General features: G+C 37.7%; 1 protein-coding gene across 1 annotated transcript in view; it reads left to right on the top strand.

The window, feature by feature from the left end:
• ITGBL1 (integrin subunit beta like 1) overlaps window positions 1-15,658 on the top strand; it is a 187,214-nt gene that overhangs the window by 151,051 nt on the left and 20,505 nt on the right. The window lies entirely within an intron of this gene.

Raw genomic sequence — 15,658 nt, 5'->3', positions numbered from 1 at the left:
CATGCTGATTTTCCTTCATCACAATTTGTTCCTTGTCCTTCCTTCTTTCCTTCTTTCCTTCCTTCCTTCCCTCTATCAATTTATCCGGTATACACATTAAACTTACCATCCTATAATTTTCCAGAATTCCTCTGGATCCTTTTTAAAAATTGGTATCACACTGGATACCTTCTAGTCCTCTCAACATGAGGCCTATTTGAAAAACAAGATACATATTTTGCTAGGATGTCAGAAATTTCATATTTGAATTGTTTTAAGTGTTAAAACCCCATGTCCATATGAATGTTCCAGAGAGCAAGAAATTTAACCTACTGAAGCAGGTTTTGGAAGAAAAAAGACAGGAATTTTGAGTAAATAGAGGCAAAGCCTAGCACCTAGCTAACTGCAGCCTATCAGGAGAAAAGTCAAAGAGCATGTTTGTTTTCTGTTTTTGTTTTTTCATGTGTGTTTCAAAGAAAGGCAAAAGGAAGTGACCTCAGTTGAGCCATCACTTAGCCATAAAGCAAGCAAAGTGCTAAAGAGATGTGATGGAAAGTGAGGGTGACCTTGGAAGTCGGGGGGAAACAATGCCGCCTAGGGAATGATCAGATAAAAGAGAAAGGAGTCTGCAACAGAGTAATGGCCGGAGAAAGAAACTTAGGAAGGACCTGCCGTAACTACTCAGGTGGTAAATATGGAGGGCAGGAGATTTGTACTTTTAGACTTGCAAGATTGTTAATGTAGCCTTACAATAAAGTAGAATTAGCTCATCTAATCATTTTCCTGTCTAGTTTAGCTGAGAGGGCTGACAGAGGTGACACAAATCAATCCTTAACTCTTTATCTATAGCCTACTGTCACCTTGTGGTCAATACATCATGAAATGCTGAAGCGTCAGTGCTCCTGGATCTGGTCTTCCAGTATTAAGATACCATCAGGACCCAGCAATTTGTGACTGTGTAGTCTCTTAAGATGTCCTAGAATAACTTCTCTTTTCCTTCCATTTGCTTTAACTCTGATTCCCTCCCTGAGAAGTCAATACAGCTCAGGCAATTGTCCTTTACCTTGTGTAGTAAAGACAGATGCAAAGCATCAATTTTGTTTTTCTGCAATCAATTCTTTGAGTATTTCTTTAACTTTTTTGTTGTCTGATGGCTCACTTGTTTCCCTTGTTTTTTTTCCTCTCAATATATTGAAAGAAATTCTTATTGTTTTCCATTTCTTAATCCATTTTATGAATTCCAAAGGAAATCCGAACCTGTTTAATACAGCAAACATATGCTGTTTATATATTTTGTCAAAGGCTTTTTCAGCATCTAATTATAAAACTACAAACTGATCTTTGTTTTTATTCAAATCTATTACATCTACAACTAATTTAATATTATCTGCTGCTTGCCTAGTTTTTATAAACCCTGCTTGATCATTCGGAATAATGAACGATATCACTTGGTGTAATCTATTTGCTAACACTGCTGTTAAGATCTTTGTATCAACATTAATCAATGAGATTGGATGATAATTAGCACACTGAGTGTGATCTTTACCTTTTGGTATAACTGTAATATAAGCCTGATTAAATGCCACCGATAAAATTCCTTTATCAAATATCCTATCATACAATTGACAAAGTTTTGGCACCAAAAGATCTATAATTGTTCTATACCACTCTAATAGGAAATCCATCCAATCCTGGTGTTTTGCCACCTGCCATCTTTAAAATTATTTGTTTAATCTCTGCCTCAGATAGTGGAGCAAATAGAAGTTCTTTTTGTGTATCATCTAAATAAGCTAAGTTAATTTTATTTAGAAAGGCCTTCATATCTTCATTCAATACACAGTCTGGTTTACTATATACTTCTGAATAGAATTTTAAAAATTGACAATTTATATCAGTTGAAGTTTTATATATTTCATCTCTTTCACCTCTAATAATTGGAATCATTGTGCTATCTTTCTTTTGTTTTAAGCGATTAGCCAAAATCTTGCAAGGTCTTTCGCTGTGCTCCGAGTATCTCTGTCATAAACATGTTAGCAAAAATTCTGTCTGCTGTGAAACTGTAGTATTCAGTTCATATTTCTTTTTCTGTATTTCTCTGTATAGAATATTGAATGGGCATCTGAGCCTATAACTGTTTCAGTTCATCTTTCAAACATTTTCCCTTTTATTTTTAATCTTATTTTTATATGATGCATAAGCAATAATTCAACCTCAAATATATGCTTTATATGCTTCCCGTTCAAAAATCCAGGTACTTGATGTTTTTGCGTTCAAATCAAAATATTGTAAAGTCCCTGCCTGCATTTCTTGTACAAATTCTTTGCGATTCCATAAGGAAACATTGGAGTACCAATTTCTAGATACCTTAACACATATTTATGAAACACACATTTCGAAATAATTGCACTATGGTCTGATATATAACAAATGTCAATATTACATTCTTGAATTTGATGACAAAAAATCAATGATATTAAAAAATAATCAAGCCTAAAAAGGTTCTGGTGCACATTTGAATACTTTTAATTGAATACATTCTTTTAGTTGGATACATCAAACACCAAGAGTCTTTTAAATCCAATTCTTCCATATAAGTCTTAATTGTTTCTCTCACTCATCGTTGTTTGTTCTGGACAAGGAGAGGACTTGAGATCGCCGACAAGTGCTCCATACAGTTGCTCCTTGTGAGGGGACTGCAAGGCAACAGTCTCCAGCAGGTTTAATGCTCTGGAAGATGAGGGAACAGCCATCTTGCTCAAACCATGGTCAGTGCTTTAAAAGGACATTGGGTTCACATACTTCCTTTTCTAATCACTTTTGGAAGTTGCTTGTTAACTGCTTTTCAGCTGTTAGGAACCTCTGGATCGACAAATCTGAAAACACTGGGTGAGTTTTCTTCAATCCTTAGTGAAAGAAGTTTTAAATACAACTTTAAGGACCTAATATATATATATAGGAATAAACAGCAAAAGGATGCTTAGAGCTTGGAGTTTGGAAAGTTACAAATGGACTAAGGGTCCAGATGGATTCGAAATAAGATTTTGGAATTAACTATAAGAATCTTTCCCATGGGAAAATGCTTTTGTTTTGAATTCTTTAAAAATTAAAAAAAAATGATAGGATTGGACTTTGAAGGTTGGACACTAAAGGGAACTAGAAGGAACTAAAGATTACAATTAAAGGAGAACACTTAAATTTCACTTAATAATACAGAATGGAGCAAAATATTTTAACATTTGACATATTGAAGGATATTTTTGAACAATGGACCCAGAAGTTAATTTTAAGAGTGTATGCCTCTATAGGTAGACTGTGTTTGAAAGATGTTTTGAAAGAGGAATAAGCTTTACCAGACAAGACTGAGACTGATCTGAAAGTGGATTTAAAAGTCACAGGCTACAAGAATGATATGGAAAAAGATGCTACACTGAACATACCAAAAAAAAAAAAAAAATCAGCTGATGTCTTAATAATTAAAATAACAAACCAAGAAAGTGATTTGGATAATTTTCCTATATTGGATTTACAAAAGAGGCTTGTTAAAGTTTTGAAGAATTTTATGAGAAGGGACAAAGAAAAAATGAAAAGAAATCAAGTTCTAGGACATTATTTGCAGGGAATAAAGATCAAGATTGTTAAAAATAAAAGGAATATAAAGTTGGTTTATTTGATCAAGGTTAAAATAGATATGCTATTATCTCTGGTAACCTTTAGTGGGCTTTTTAAAAATTTATTTATATTTATTTATATTTCAAATTTGTCACTGCCCTTCTCACTGTGGGGTGACTCTGAGTGGTTTACAGTAAAAATAGAATAAATATTGATTAAAATAGATAAATATTAATTAATTAAAATATGTTAAAAACATACTTTTGCTGATCAGGACTGAAATGACAAGGTTTTAAGGATTTGTTTATGAGATGGGATATGGGATATGGGAAGAAGAGATGATTTATTGTATTTTAAGAGAAGGTGATAAGTTACTAAAATTGTTTATACAGTACTTGTGATGAAGGAGGAAGTAATTTCTTTATATATTTCTTTTATTTTTCTTGATTCTTATTTTTTCTTTGTTTTCTATTTTTTCTCTGTTTTCTTTTTCTTTTCTGCACTTTCTATTTTTTCTTTTTTCCTTTTTTTTTTAGTTTGCATAGTTTTTACCACTATAATTGTAATTTTTAATAAAATTACTATAAAAATGGCTTTAGGTCCTTAAAAATGTTAAAATGGTATCTGCAGATTTGAGGATAAGGTTGATTTATCAGAAAATTGTACTTAGGCTGTATTGGATTTCCCAAAGAATGTATTTGAAAGAATGGACATCAGATTTTTTATGTTGTCAGTGTAAGAAATTTAAGGGTTCCCTGACCCATATGTTATGGTCATGTGATCATTTAGTATCTTTTTGGGATAGTGTATTAAGGTATATTAGTAGGTTTATGGGAAAATCTTTAAATGTTAAAGAAGTTATTGTAATGTGAATTATATACTAAAGCTTTGGAATTTAATATGAAAGGATAGGGTTTACCTTCCAAGGATTGAGATCCTCCTGGACTACTAGGAGGTCAAACCAGTCAATCTTAAAGGAAATCAACCCTGATTGCTCATTGGAAGGATTGATAATGAAGCTCAAGCTCAGCTACTTTGGTTACCTAATGTGAAGAGAGGACTCTTTAGAAAAGACCCTGATGCTGGGAAAGATTGAAGGCAAAAGGAGAAAAGGACGGCAGAGGATGAGATGGTTAGATAGCATCACTGAAGCAATGAGCATGAAACTGAGCAAACTCAGGGAGGCAGTGAAGGACAGGAAGGCCTGGCGTGATATGGTTCATGGGGTCACAAAGAGTCGGACACGACTTAACGACTAAACAACAACAAAAGGGGACATCTTTCTCCCTTACATTGTTTCTCCCTGCCAGAAAGGGAGCTATACTCCTGACAGTGAATCAAGGCTATTTTGTCCCATCAAGTCTCATCTGTATCCCTCTCTGCCTCGGTAAGCATCTCCATCTCAGCCAGCCTGGTTTCAAGGAAACAACCTCGTTCCTTAGGGATCCAGGAGCTTGTTACACCCACACAAACCCAATAGGCAGATTGTTGAGCAATATAAATACATAAAAACATATTAGAAAAACAATGTTGCGCAGGTTATAGAGAATATAACAGGATTCTTGCTGCCACTGTAGAACAATTAAGCAATTGATTTAATTCAATTACTTAAATGATAAATTCGTTGGCTGATCATTTGTTGATTCATTAGGCTTCCCTATTTCAATTTAATTAATTCCTATGAGCTCACCTATGGCACGCGGTGGGCTCTGCATGGAAAGTGTGTTCCAGCAGCACTTGCTCCTTCTTGGCAGCCTCCAAGCTAGGACAGAATTGGGTGTACCTAAACCAATTAATCTGGGTTCCTATAACCTTTTTTTTTTTTTTTGGTGGGGAAACTCCAGGTCCAGAGAGATTTTCATTTAGTGTGCAGTAGGAGGAGAAAAGGTTAAACCTAAACTTTTCTATAAGGTTATTACAGCCACAACTTGGTTCAGGATATCCGACAGTAACTATTTATTTATTGTTATTTTATGGTATTTTATGCTATGCTATATCATTATGACCTGTGGTTACATCAGTAAACTTACTTCCTTACGGTTAAAAACAAATGATGAGATGTAAATAACAGTACACAACGTTCTCATCTCTAGTGTGGCTCTGAATAAAAGGGGGAAAAAAATCTGATGACAGGACATTGCTTTGTGGATACCCTATTCTTCATTATATATACTCTCCACTGCTTATTGATTATGCTTAAGATTCCTAGTTCTTGGTACTTAGATCTGAGTCCTTCTGAACATTTCAAAAGAAAACCTCTCCTGGATATATATAGAATGTATGTAAGGTAAGGGTTGCTTTTGAGAATCATTGTGGTTCTGCATTCCTGCATTTCTTCCTAGGGTGGCAATTTGGCAATGGAAATCTCACTACCTCAGGGCACCATTATACCAAGACTTAGCACCAGTTCGAGATCAGATATGGGCACCTGTTAGCGGAAGCTGCCTTGTTCTGAATGTTGAGCTGGCTTTTTTCTGGCTTGGCATCCATTTATTTATCATTTATTTATCATTGGGACCCTGGGCAGACGGTTCTATTTTTCCCCTGATGGGAATGAGAACTCTTCATCCTCACTGCTGCCTGGCTGCAGGGCTCACACCAGTCGTTCTGTTTCAAGGGAGTTCTAACAAACAAGCAAGCAAACAAACAAAGAAGCCCCCTGGCACTTTGCATTGCCAGCTGAATCCTTCCCAAGAGGAAGGCAGATCAGACAGAAGTCTTGCCACCTTTAGTCTGGCTGCTATGCATGCGGGAAGAGTGGCAAGGATCTGCCAAGTGTCAAAACAGCTGAACTCCAGCTGCATTTTAATGTGGACTACCAGGACCTTGTCTGAATTGCTTAGATATTGTCTTCCTCTCCCCTATTCCAACTGCTCAAGTGATATCATGCAACTGACACAAATTACATTGGCATCATTGGCACAGTGATGTCACGATGCACGTGACATCAATGTAACTTGTCCCAGATGCTTATGCACACAGCCATAATATATTGAGAAACTGCCAATATGATACTGTTGTCCTTTCGGATGTGATGTAATATAAAGTTATGGTGGCAAGGTGACTAGGATTTTCTTCTTCTTTTTTTTAAAGCAAACCACCATACCTTGTTTAGTTTACCATCCTAGCAAGACTTGATGGTAGAGAAATGTATTTCTTTTTTTAGGGACCCATGTCATCTTAGGAGATGGAACACAGATATAATGACTTTTTTGTACTCTGTTGATCAGATGGAGGGAACACTGCCTGATTGGCTCATGATGATCTGGAAAATCAGGCTTATCCTCACTACATATACTGTATTTTTCCGACAATAAGACGCCCCCATGTACAAGACGCCCCCCACTTTTCCAGCCCAAAATTAAAAAATCAGTATTTTAAAGATAGTGCAGAACACATTTTTATTTAGTAATTAGTTAATATTTACCTGATACACTCGGTGGGAGGAGGTCCAAACCGTCTCTCTGCAGCTCTATTTCCAGGCTCTTTTGCATAACTAATTACATTCAAGCACCAGTGAAACTCCCGATAGCTTGTCTCTGCAAACAGCCTTCCTCTAATTGGTTTGTTCAGCATCAGGTGACGTCAGTTACATCAGGCTCGTGATTGGAGGAAGTCTGTTTGGGAGACAAGCTATTTCACTCGTGATTGGAGGCTAGCAATAGGAGGAAGCCTCTCTGCAGAAACAAAGTTTGGCAGTTTTGCAACCGCGATTCTCGGCTGACTTCCTTGAATAAGACACCCTTCAGTTTTTAGGGTAAGGATTTTAGAAAAAAGTATCGTCTTATAGTCGGAAAAATACGGTACCTTTCCTGAGGCAGGAAATTTTGCATCTGTGTAGCTGAACTCCTTCCTGCTTAGATAAAAAAGCTCTGTTGTATTCTTTGTTTTTCTGAATGTTGCCCAGGAGAAGCATTTTATTCTTTCACTCCGACTGCTCTCAACACTCAGTTTAAGGGGACAAATAAGGAGGCCAGTAGCTGGCCTGGGTGAAGAACTAGACTATTAGTGTCTTCTTTTCTGTCCTTGAGCAGTTGACTGCTTGTCTTCCTCATGAGAGTTCAGGGAAGCACTAAGAAACAGGAAGCTCCCCGAGAAGCTGGTATGAATCGGGCCAGGCTCCTTGGAGAACTTAAGAGGCGCCTAGAAGTTTCTTCCTCTTCTCTCATGAGAGCACAGAGAACACAGGAGATGCAGATTTCAATGTTTTGGGTCCTAAAACATTTCCCTCCACACACTGCAGCAGCCACCTCAGCTTGCCTTCTTAAGGCTAGCCCTGCCGGTGGGTATAGTTGAAGTATCAGAAGTATGTTACAAGAATTCTCCCAAAACAGCCAGGATGAGGAGCTTACTTCATCACAAAGTAGCTGTCAACACAATGTACATGCACACACAGCCCCTGCCACATTTACCTATTGTCTTTTCTTCCAACGAATGGTCATCTCATGACACAACAGTCAGGTGACCGTGAAATACTGTGTCATCAAATGACCCTTATTTGAAAAAAAAAAAAAAGAATAACATTTTTAACCCCTTTGAACAATTCAAAAAGGTTAGGTGATATACCTTCCCCATCTGTCCTCCCACCCCTACCCTTGATTTCTCTCTCTCTCTCTCTCTCTCTCTCTGTGTGTGTATGAGAAAAAGAGACAGAGATTTTTTTTCCCTTCTGAGAAAAAATAGGGAAAAATGCCTTTTTTTTCAGGGAGAAAAGAAAGACACAGACACAAGTAGTGGGATTCTGCCCACTTTTTGCTAGGCACACTTCTAAAGAAAGCAAAAGACTAATGTCATCCACCATTTTTATAGTCTGTATAACAGTTTTATATATAGTATAGCTTAGAGACATTCTGGTAGACAGAGGCAATGCTAAAGGGAGGTCTTTTGCTCTTCAATGTGCCACTTTCCCACCAATTATTTATTTTAATTTGATTTTACAATCGAAGCCAAAATAAAATTCAGTAGGGTAAGATATCTAGAGTGTGCCAAAGAAGACATTGGAACATGTTAGTAGTCCCAAGCACCACACTGCCTACCCCAATCCTTGCCACAACCAAGCGAAGTAGCTTAGTGTATTTATCATAGTGAAAGTAACTATAAGTATAAACTAAGTACGAAGAGAGATTAAGGGGAGATATGATAGCATTCTTCAAATATCTGAAAGGAAGCTACAGTATACAGAAAACTTAAGACCTCTTCTCCATTGTTCTAAAATATATGACATGGAATAATGGATTTAAGTTACAGGGAGGCAGATTCCAACGGAATGCTGGGAAAAAAACTTCCTACCAGTAAGAGAAGGCTAAACATCCACCTGCTGCAAATGCTTTAAGTTGCATTCCCAAACTGTATAGAGAACTGGATTCAATGGCCCAACTCCATTATTCTGCAATTCATGGAGGGCGAGGACAAAACTAAATGTTACAGTTCCCCCCCCCCCCACCAAGTTGGGATTACTTCAATTAACAGCATTTAATATGATAATTATCATATATATATATATATATATATATATATATATATATATATATCCCACTTCTATCACACAGAACATTTCTATTCAGCAGCAAGTTTTCCATGGACTCAGCTGCACCCAAGGTTTTTTCAGAAGACTGCATGTAGCTCTGAGACCAAAGGTTGTGCATAATCATCTTAGTTCATACATACATAGAATAAATAATTGCAAGCTTAATTAGGAGGTAAGGAATTCGTGTTTTTTAAAAGCTATTTTGGTTTCTGGGTATAACCAGAAACTGCTATGAGGCTAGGGAGAGCCTCCTTTGAACGTAGCTCACTCCCCGTTTCACCTTGAGATGCCAGGACCACAGCTTAGCCTTTCCTCCCATCAAACTCCAGTTTGGCTTTTGTAACATTTGGTTGACAAAGCCATAATCTAGAGATTTTTTAATGTGTACCCATTTTTGTGATTTTTGAGCTATTCTAATTTAATTTAATTTAATTTAATTTTTGTTTTGTTTTATGGGCAATACAACTTCCTTTTGCTTAACTTTTTTTCTAACAATGGTAACTCACTGTTGTCATTTGCTTTCAGGGCCCTTTCAGGATTACTTGCAGGACTGGCATAGTCAGCGCCACATTTCATCAATGGGGCATTTTCAAGATCTCACTAGAGACACCACCAATTAATTCTGCTTTTTCTGTTTGCAGAAAGAGTTGTTCAAGAAGATCACACAACTTTTAGGGTGTAAGGACATGTTCCAAACATTTCTTTTCATCCAGGCCTTTTACAATTTATAGTTTATACTGTTAGATCCATTGTTTGTTTGCTTATTTTGGTAAATTGCCTAAAGCAAATGGTGGTGGCAATTTACTAAACAAACAAGCAAAAAGATACACACGCACACAAAGTTATCCTGTATTTTCTTCATTATTTGATATTCCAACAGACTTAAATTGGATAATAGATTAGCTCAGTACGTCTTTACAAGTCAGGTGTTTATTTCCAACCAAATATTTTTTTAATATTCCCATCAACCCTACTGATGGGAGTGAGATAGGGGGCATAATAAAGAGCACTGAGCATTCAGATCAGAATGTGTTATTCTCTGGTGCAATGATGATACCCTTTGTCTCAATTCCTGTGCAATCTGCACAACTGGGCTGACATGAGGACATGCAAAGCACTCTATTAATGTGAAAACAGGCTTAGATTTGTATAGCAGGTGCTATAACCTGACCTCCAATACTTTATGTAAAACCAGATTTCCCCTTTGTTGTTACAGCTGGGTGGGGGTGAAGGTTGAATGAAAAGAGCTGTGAAAGCATGTGTGTTTTAGAAATGTAAAAGAAATAATGGCATACTTAGAGGGTCCATCCTACTGTCACTTAACTTTGGCAACACACAGGCAGTGTAAGGGGGCTGAAATTCTTGTAAATTATATAGGAAGGGTTCAAGCATGCTGTATTTAAATCAAAATTAAGAGTTTACAAAGGGGGTTCTATTATCCTCTATCCCCATCTAGCAATTGGTTCAAAATACATATAATTAATGATCCTGCGTAAGCACTATATTCAAAGTTTCTCTTATCACCAGGCATTTCCAGCAATTTGTATATGTGTGTGTGTTTTAAAAAGCTCAACAATAGAGAATGGCAGCATAATAGTATCATGTAGTACAGTACAGGACCCCAAATGCCACAGCCATTGCTGCATCTTACTTAGTCCTTAAATATCAAGTGAACATTTGCATGTAGGAATAATGAAAACTTTGTCTTTGCAGGTGGAGTGAGTGGGAGATCTATTTTTTTCTTCCCAGAAATGTTAACATCCTGAGAGTTCATAAATGCCTGTTATAATTTAATACCATTCTCCTGAAATGCCAGAAATACAAATCTATACCACCATCTATCTCATGCATTATATTCTGAGACGCAGGAAACTTGGCATATTGTCAGTGGTCTCCGGCACTGATTGACATTTTGCAGCACTAGAGAAAAAGGCAGACCAACAGCCTGAGGTTGGGTGAAGAAAGTCTATCGTTCAGGAATAAGACCTCGAAGCCCTAGTATGTCCACATAGCATTGGCCAAGATGGAAGGCAAAAAGATCCATATCCCAGCTCTTGAGCAGGAAAAGCTTTGCTTCTATGGAGTCCTTGGGGTTCTCTGAGCTTGGTTCTTTTCTTGCAAATGTTTCATTACCCAGCTAGGTAACATCTTCAGTGCTAAAATGGGATGAGATTTGCTTTCTATTTATCTGCTGTGGCCTGCCTTGCCAGTGCTGGTGGGGGTGGGGGTTCTGTTTTGCTCCTCTGGTAGTTCATTGATTAGCATATGTTTGCTCCTTGATTGTGTGCCTCGTGGTGACCTTTGCTTATCTGGGTGATGATTGCTGGTGATTGATTGCTGGTGATCTTCTGATCTTTTGTCTCTTTTGAATAGTATGTAGATAATGTTTATCTCTGTGTGTCTGTTAATAGCTGCCTTGTTAATTCTCTTGCTTGGATTTAGATTGGTCTAAAATGCTGACAGTTTCCCAGTTAAAACTAGTTTGCAAGAAAAGAACCAAGCTCAGAGAGCCCCAAGGACTCCACAGTTCAACCCTGAGCTACACATATTCACCTCTATTGGTAGCTTTGCTTCTGTTTGGAAGCATGCCAGAGAAATAAGTCTCTGGCTCTTGCAGATCCAAGCTTCCTTTGATCCACAACTGGCATGCCTCAGAGGGCTTACTTTTTTTTAGTCCTTCTTGTGATGGAATCATGGGTGTTTTCAGGAATTGTTCAGGAGAAGGGCCACTGAGCTTCATCTTCTAATTGCAGTCTGCTTGTAGAGATGGAAATCCATATAGTCTCCTGGCTCCTGGAATGCCCACATCTGGCCATAGGATTGCTTCCCAACAACACAATCTTACATGTATCTGTGGAGATGTAGATTCCATTGAGTTCAAAAAGGCCTGCAACGTGTTTGGGATTGCAGCTTCAGTGATCGTCACTGGCATTAAACAGCAAGAATGTTTATCTCATTTTTAAAGGAGCAAGATTTAGGCCTTTTCAGTGAGATGTTTCTGATGCTACATTCCATACAATCATGTATCTCAATTGTTTTCAGGAAGCAATTGGTTCCTAAAACTACAGTGTGGGGACTTTTCACCGGCTGGGTAGAATCAATAGATGATGTCCTATGTGTGCATATGTGTGGTAGTAATAAAGTGGTTTTTTTCTTTACCATATCAACTGTAGTAAAAAACAAACAAACAAAATTAGGACCTCCAGTAGATATTCATTTGTGCAGAAGTTCAGGTGTGGAGGCCTTTCTTTTGCAAATAGCTCACATCCCTAATTATCTTCTTGGGTTTGCAGAAAGAAATTGTTTTACAGTGCTAAGTCCAAAGGATATGTGAAATCTGTGCAATATTGGAAGCATATTATGTTTATGTTGAGAGTACTGTACAGGGATTCCCTATCTCAGTATGAATCTGCCTGTTGTCCGTGGAAGCCTTCTAAAGATGCCTTCACTTTCCCAGATCCATTGGTTGACCCCGCAGAAGAAGGCCCTCTCATGTTTTGTTCCCAAATGATGGAATATACTCTCTCAGGAATAATGCTCAGCTCCAAATTTTTCCAGCTGGAAAGGAATCAAAACCTTCCTTTTTACGCTGGCCTTTTCAGTTCTAATTAACAGTGATTTAACTATTTTACACAGAGTTTAAACAATTAGGTTTTATTTTTAATGGTTAGAATGATTGAATGAAAACAAAGATAGAATACAAATGGAATTACTATATACACACATAGTGTGTCCGTGGGTGTCCGTGTGTGTGTATGTAAAGTTTTCTCTTTTTCCTCATGTTCTTGCCATAGATATCCAAGTACAGCAACTTGGATATCCCTGCTTTCTTCAAAAACCTCTGAACATAAAGAATATGGGTTTTTAATCCTCCTATAAGGAATAAAATTCCCCCTCTATCTGCCAAACAATTTCTTGTAGAAACCACTTCATCAATTTTCATCAACTTCCAATGTAGCCATCCTTCCATAATCTCTCAGTCACACGTGTCAGAAAAACCATTGATTTCCTTCTGTCATAATATATAAAAGGGATGTCTCTAAAGTTTCTTTTTTTAAAAAAAAATACACATTTGTATTTAGTCCAGTTCCTTCCATTTGCAACATGCCAGTTGTAAGTGCTGATACTTATGTTTCCAAAATTGTATGCCATATACAAGAGGGATCCCTGAAAGTTTGCAGAATTACCCAAACAACAAGAATTACAACAAAACTTGAAGACCAGAAACATTAAGGAGCGTGGGATTCCAAAACAAGAACAGGGATGGTCTGTGTTATTGTGAAGAAGGTGGTGGTGCAAAACTTGGTGTAAGCAGGAAAAGTGTGGAAGAAGACATTTGCTGATTAAAACAGTGAACATTTTGTAACCTATTTTTTATAGTTCCTATTTCTTCAGAATCTGAATACCACTTTCCGAGAAATTCTCTCACTTCCAGTATAAAATAAGATTTTGAGCATACCTGGCCAACGTTGAGTAGACAAAAATCTAGTTTCTGGAAATAGAGAGAATGATCTATTTGAGAATAATGATCTGGATTGATACAAATGGGCATTTGTTTGTGTGTGCTTTGTATTTTGAAAGCCAATCCAGGAAGTTCCCCTTGCTCACTTTCTTCCTCTGTAAGAGGGTTGCTATGGCAAACCTATTACTCCAGCAAAGAGAAGCAAGCATTGGTGAAGTGCTGATCCTTTTTCAACTTGCCGTGAACCTCTGATTACTTAAATGATCAAGACTGCACTGAAAGAGTAGCTTGAACATTGTGAAGCCAGATGATGTAGCCAGCACGAATGGCCTAGCCAGACACATTTGATAAAATAGTAAAGCTGCCAAAATTACCTTACTTTGGGTCCTGGAAATTTGCCCTCCTGTTTTGTTGTTGTTCGATTACTTAGACCCAGAATGCCAGCCTCTTTTATATGGTGACCTGAAATTTAATTTTGTACTGTCTGACTATTCTTCTTCTGTGTTGTCCAGCAAATTGGCTTCTTGGGAGGAGGGAAAAAATGGTGATGAAAAATACTTCAGGGCTTATTAGAGTATCCTTTCCACTTCGGCAGGAAAAAAAAAAGGTTCAATGGGTTGGGTTCAGTTTCTCTTTGCATTTTCTGAGTTGCATTTATGGCATATTTGAAAAGCTATTGTACTGTGTAGTTCAGGGGTACACAACCTGATGGCCAGTGGTGAGGGCACACCTCTTGGTCCAAAGCCTTTGGCTGGGGGACCAAGAACCTCTCCAGTAGGGTGCCAAATGGTAATCTTTAATATGGTAGAAAGGAATACCAGGGGAGTAATTGCATTAACAGGTTTAAGATAGTAACATTAAGGTCAAAAATATCCCATTTAATTCTTCTCATGTATTCTTCCCACCATTTTTTAAACCTGCCTGTGCCACTTTTTGACCATTGTCCCAACATGTACTGACAAGCCAAGGAAAGCCCTCAGCCCAGAAAAGATGTGTTATGTGAATAATGTTTAGTCCAACTCTATAACTTTGATTCTTCCTTCAACACATCAAAAGTAAATTCCTGTAAGGTTGATTCCCCTTACAGTAATTATATTTAATTATATACATTTCCCCTTTGCTTTAAGTGGAAGTGATACACACATACACACACACACACACAATCGATAGCCAGAACTATAGATATATAGATATAAAACATGTGGAATCTTATGCCACCTAATATAGTCCACATAACTTTCCTATTCGATTGACAAGCTCCTCCTAGTTCCACTGTCCTTAATTTTATTTATTTGTTAATGTAGAGAGTATAGAGGATGGCTTTGAAGGACAGAAGGAAGATCCGTTACTAAGGCAACAATCAGATAAACGAGGCTTGAACCAGGCCAAGGAGGAGATTTATGAAAAAGCTTCAGACAGCCCTCCCCCAGACTGACATGAAGATAAAAGAGAAGGGAGGGAAGCCCATTGAGACTTGCAAGATTCTGTTGCTATAGGTGTGCTAATAAAAGTAGCTTTAGGCCCAAAAAGGGTCTGTTCCTTCATCTGATCTACCTTATCGGACTGACAATTTATTAGGTGATAGAGATGATGATGATGATGATGATGATGATGATGATGATGATGATTTCAAACTCACAGCAGCCCTTTGAGGTAGGTCAGGCAAAGAAAGAAGGCCTGGCCCCAAATCACCTAGTGAATGTCCATGGCTGAGAATGGACTTGAAATTGGGTCACTCAAATCCTAGTCCAACCATCAAACTACTACTTCACACAAACTCACAGATTTAGCTCTTACTTAGTATTATCTGGTTTCCTTAAGCATTCTGGATACATTCCTTCCACACTCCCCTCACTTTCTGTGAGATTCTAGTGACAGTTGAGGAGGTAGGACTGGTAGAGGTTGACTTTCGGCCAAAGCCAGATAGGGAGATGGTGGTGTAAAGATGAATATTTCAGGCCCTATTACAGCAGTAGGCTGGAAAGACACCATGGGAAATGTTATCCAAGCCACATGGATAACAGAAGGATAATTACTCACTGGTGGAAAATCTATTTTCCAGATAGAAGATGCAGGTCTAC

The sequence above is a fragment of the Python bivittatus genome, unplaced genomic scaffold (genome assembly GCF_059951505.1).
Source record: "Python bivittatus isolate LINGU-HERP-01145 unplaced genomic scaffold, Pbiv_v1 ctg000060_np1212, whole genome shotgun sequence".
Lineage (NCBI taxonomy): Eukaryota > Metazoa > Chordata > Lepidosauria > Squamata > Pythonidae > Python > Python bivittatus.
Note: the sequence above shows the minus strand (reverse complement) of the source record. Positions and strands in the feature narration are given on the sequence as shown.